Source organism: Saccostrea cucullata, unplaced genomic scaffold (genome assembly GCF_032062105.1).
Source record: "Saccostrea cucullata isolate Sc308-1 unplaced genomic scaffold, CSIRO_AGI_Scuc_v1 ctg2380, whole genome shotgun sequence".
NCBI lineage: Eukaryota > Metazoa > Mollusca > Bivalvia > Ostreida > Ostreidae > Saccostrea > Saccostrea cuccullata.
Genome location: NW_026936063.1, coordinates 45,270 through 50,861, shown reverse-complemented (window position 1 = coordinate 50,861; position 5,592 = coordinate 45,270). Strand labels below are relative to the sequence as shown.

Below are 5,592 nucleotides of genomic sequence, written 5' to 3'. Positions count from 1 at the left end.
TTCACTCAACTCAAGTTCTCGTGTCTTCATTAGTTTTCAAGTAACAAGAACAAGCTACGGAAAGGCTTTTCATATTGTGAAAGTTACTTTTATTAGTGGAAAAGTTGTGGATATAAATGATATATTAGGATATTTAAAATACATGCAGTTCATATCATATCAAAAACTTTCAATTCAAACTATTTTGATTACTTCGCAGTTTTAATTAAAAAAAATTTATCAGGCATGAAGCTTATTTTAACCTAAAAAGTGTGTTATAAGATATAACACACAGCGGTTTATAAAAAAGCTTAACTGTCCAACGTTATGTTATATCGTATAACATACCAATAGGTTAAAATATTTTAGCTTCATTCCTCATTTAATTTCAGTATATACACTTTTTCCTCTAAAAATGGTTTAAAATTGAGCGTATCTTAAAAAGTAGAGTCAAAACGAGTAATACATTTTTTTTACCTAATCATTGCGATGCAGGCAAAGTATGTTTTACGATATAGAGTAAATCTTTTATCTCATCAAATGACGTATATTTCTAAAATTATATTATACATATGAAATTGATGCAATACTAAATTTCATAATTAGAAGTGTATAATATTTTATATACATATCATTGTTGAAGTTAATTAAGATGTAGTATGGGAATGTGTCTGTTTATTAATGAGTTAATTTTTTCTTACAACAAAATCGCAATTCTTTTATTTATGAGAGAAAGAGAGAGAGAGTTAGAAAGAGAGAGAGAGACCTTTCGAAGGAATTATTTAAAAGGTTTATTACATTACAGATCCATTGATTTTCCCTGTATTCTATAGACATTGAGAAATCTTTTGATGATACACTTGACATAAATTGATAATCAATGTTGTAATTAACAATCACAATATTAATTGTGAAATCGCATACCTTACAAAAACATAATTCAGTCAGCCAAATAATTCAATTTGTGCACAAAAACCTTTCGTGGATGACTGACAAAAGAAATACGTAAACAGAAAATTGAAATATAAATTGGCTCATAAACATTTAATTTCCAAAATGTTTTAAAAATATTTTTCGTTGACATGAATGTTTCGTTTGGAAACAGTGGGAAAATGCTATAAACGCCTTCCCTGTCACCTCCAAGCAGGTAGAGTTTCACTCGCATGTAACACTGGCATCTTCAAAATGATAACAATTTTGGCTTCCTATCGGAGAATGTTCACACAACAGCAGATGAGACTCCGACCCAGAGCACTTTACAGCGTCTAACCAGATAGGGCCATCACCTTCCCCAAAATAGGCAGCAGTTCTTGGAGTTGCAATACTCAAAGTAATTAAATAATTATCAGTTAAGCGCAAGTTGAAAGTAAGTAACAGCTATAAAGCATGAAACAAATGTTTCCTTAAAAGTTACGAAAAGCCAGTTGGAACTCCAAAATTATGTATATATTTATTGCAATTCTTGCTAAGTTTGGATTTCAAACACGACCAGGCCATGATCTTTATATGCATAATCTTGACCAAGTCAGGATGGATATCTTGGACAAAGGAAGACTGATAACCCAGATAGCAAGCTGACGTTGGGCCGATGTTGGCATGTGGTTGGTAGATCGGCTACATATCGCGGTTGGCAGAACGATATTGGGCCAACATCGGTCCGACATTGTCATTACAACAGTCGGTGTATTGACATTGTTCAAACATCTGTCCGACATTGTAATTACAACAGTTGGTGCATTGACATTGTACCAACATCGGTCCCACATTGTAATTACAACAGTTGGTGCACTGACATTGTTCTAACGTCGGGCCAACATCAGGCACGTAGCATCGTTCTCAAAAGTGGGGGGGGGGGCAACCATAGAATTTTTTTTACTTACCTGAAAAAGTTGACAAGCAAAAGGATGGGGGTGGTGGTGGCCAACTTTTTTCAAGGCCAACTTCCTTTCACTTCCAATTTTTTGGCTATTTTTCCTTGATTTCAGTATAGACCCAGCCCCCCCCCCCCCCCCCCCGTTGCTACGTGCCTGAACATTGTTATTTTTAATGTTGAAGTATGGACATCTTTGTAATGTTGGGCCGACATTGTTGAACCAATGTTGCTATGTAAACTTATGTTGAAACGTTTAAAAAATATTTATTTATTTTATTTTTCTTTGTTTATTTATTCATTTCTAGTTATTTAACCCTTACGTAGATTTTCAAAACTATGGAATATAACTTAGATTTTTCTCTAAAACTGTCGACTAATAGTACAATTACGTCGGGATCGAAGTCGGGCTCGATAAGCAATTAATTTAAACAACACACCGCGCCGAAATTTAAATTTTTGGTGGGTTACACGCAGCCATGTTGATGTTGTACAGAAGGAAAGTTCGGAAGAGAGTGTCGCGAAAAGGAGAATCATGACTAGCTTTGGATGAAATTTCTGTTTTGACAGAAGATGAAGACATTTTACGACCCGGTACTGCGGTAGGTACAATGTACAAAATATTTTTACATTTGTCCTTGAATGAATAATTGCTTTTGCTACTGTTCCTTAGTCAGGACACTACACATAAAACGCCTTGCAGTGAAATCGTTTGAGCAAGCGCTATTTCAATTTTGTTATAATAATTTAACACTTCTAAACATCTCTCATAAAGATGGATTTCAACCCGAATTTCCTCGTTTGGGATCGATTCAGGAATTTTAGTGTTCCTCTCTTCAACATTTACAGAGTATGTTGTCAATGTAATAATATATATTTATTTTTAAATGCATGTTCAAGATCATTTTCAGCACTTATTTTGATTATTTAATAGTTGCATGCAGTGGACTGTGCCCGAGACGATTCCCACAGCGATGGCGAATTGTCAGCTTGTAAAAATGGTGAGAACCAGCTCAATTTTTTTTTATTTTCAAAAGTAACACAAATAACCTAACATTGTTCTTATTAATTTGTATCTTTTAGCATAAACCTATAAAAAAAATATTGCATCTACTAAAGTAAACAAGAGGTTTATATTCTTAATTTCCTTATCCTAAAAATACATAACAATGGATTCTGACAGGTAATCTAAACAGTGGCGGATTTAAGGGGGGCGCAGTGCTTCACCCGGCGCCCCCCTAAAATTGTCCAAGTTAGCGTAAATCTCAGTTTCGTCTAGAAAATGTAAATATGTCTAATTGGTAGACCTCATTTTTACCCTACAAAATCTCTAGAATCCAGGAGCTTCCGGGGGCTTCGCCCCCTGGGCCCCACTAGGCGGCCCCCAGACCCCTTGTCTAATTTTGCCTAAATAAAAACACTGCAAGATAGTGAATTTCTACACTATACTGAACTGTCAGGTTGAAATAACCAATTGTCTTTACAGTCTTGTACTTACTTTATTATTTGTCATATATTTTCGTTTATATATGCGATAGATATTGATTATAATACATCCTAATGGTCATCTTTTCTTTCAGAAATTGTGCCAGCAAAGTTTGAAGTGTCTATGGAAATGATCAATATTGAACTTTCTGAACCTTCCTACTTAAAGTGAATCCGTTCGTGACTGACATGACCATTTATTTGGCTACCCTCTAACATAACGCCATATTTCATTTGTTTATTATTGTGAATTTCATGGGATATCAGTGAGGAAGTGATTCAAGCAGACACTACACTTGAAAAATTTCGGATCTAACTTAATTAGGATCTTTGGCATATTCGGTGAAAATAGCATGTGTTGATTTTATGGGATCTTTTTTATTAATATAGTTGTGTAGTGGATATTTTGTACTTAATACATGTGTTTGTCACTCTAGTCTATTCATTAACTTTGTACGGTAAATGTACATGGGCAACTGGAAGTTCTTTGTAACTGCAATGACCTCTCCCTATGTCATTAAGTCAAATGCCATATTTTAAAAAAAGAAATAGTTTGTTTTATTACAAAGAAATGTCGATCAGTAAGAATACTTTGAAAAAATGTGCTTACATTGTACATCTATAAGTGTACGAGGGTTGTCCCATAAAATCGTGGACAAAGCGTTTTTCTCGAAAAGTAATGGGCGCACTAAGCTGAAATTTTCAGTAAATGTTTATTCATCATATTTAAGTGAATCATAATGTTTTTTATAATATATATTCAAAAATAAAGATTTTATTCTGCTTGAATGTGCACAAGGTATTGTCCTACGGCGCACGGTAAAAATAGCAAGGTTATATTAGAGAAGACATAAGAATTAATTCGTAATAAAAGTTTTCAAAACATAAGATTAGGATGAAAATTATCCTTATTCCATTCCTTAATCAATTCTGTCATCTTTTAAAAAATTTCAAGGCATTTGGTTAATTTTTGGCAGTTTTCCGAGCATTTGAGATGGGAAAGTAATAAACACAATGCACGAAAAATGGCGACTTTTTATGACGTTACGGCGCACCGGAGAGCAGTTCAGAGAGATTAGGATGTTGTAATGACGCCTTAAGGGACTTTAAATGAATACAGAATGAAAATTATCACCAGATCTTTAGTATATAAATGAAATGAAAGTTTTCTTAGTGAAGTCTTCGTGGTCGAGTCCCCAGATAGTACAAAACATATGGACAGACTGCCATTTGTAATAGCAAAGGACGCTGTCACTGTCGACGGTCGATGTGAGATTCTCTTTTAGTTGAATGATGGTGAGAATACTGTGTGTAACTTGCTAATAAATATTCAGAAGATCGCATGAGTGTGCCACATTGGTTTCTTAACTGGTTATAGATACTCACATATGTAAATCAATAAAAATTTCTAAATTTAAGTGGGGCTTATCCAACTTTAAGTTTAGCAAAGATGAAACGTGACGCTGTTTTAGACACTTTGACGTTATCATCCGTGCGCCGTAGGGCGATACAGTACATAACATAAAATATCACAATTTGTTTACCTATGCATATATATACTTGAAATTTGCTATGTATATTCATAATTTATCTACTAAAAAGTGGTGAAAATTTCAGAACGCAGTGATGATTATTTTTCAAACTAGACAACTTGTCCACGATTTTACGGGACAACCCTCGTATATGTAATATTATATATTTGTTTCAAAACACATTGTAAAAGAAACGATTTTTTAATTTTGAAATATAGATTTGATCTATGATAAATTGTGATGTTATCATTATTTCAGTTTTCGTTGTATATTCCTGGGATTTCTTATATTTCCATGGAATTCCATAGATTTCTAAATATCCTTTTGCACAAATATGTTGGGACAACATTGGGCCAACATCAGAATTGTAAATTTTGTATGACATTGGGCCAACGTAGCGCCAACATGTCGGTGCAACGTTGCGCCGATGAGCAAAATTACATTGGCCCAATATAAATTTTCCGACATTGGGCCAACATAACTGACAACAGTGGCCCAACGTTGGACCAACGTCAGAATTATCGTTCTATGACATCGGGCCAACGTTGCACCAACATGTCGGCGCAACGTTGCGCCGGTGAGCAAAATTACATTGGCCCAATATAAATTTTCCGACATTGGGCCAACATAACTGACAACAGTGGCCCAACGTTGGACCAACGTCAGAATTATCGTTCTATGACATCGGGCCAACGTTGCGCCAACATGTCGGCGCAACGTTGCGCC

The 5,592-nt window shown here is 34.8% G+C and overlaps 1 long non-coding RNA gene across 1 annotated transcript; it reads left to right on the top strand.

Moving 5' to 3' along the window:
- Positions 1-2,158: 2,158 nt before the first annotated feature.
- LOC134244701 (uncharacterized) lies at positions 2,159-3,945 on the top strand. Its single transcript, XR_009987273.1, has 3 exons — positions 2,159-2,451; positions 2,784-2,850; positions 3,430-3,945. It is a non-coding gene; the product is annotated as an uncharacterized LOC134244701 (long non-coding RNA).
- The last annotated feature ends 1,647 nt before the right edge of the window (positions 3,946-5,592 follow it).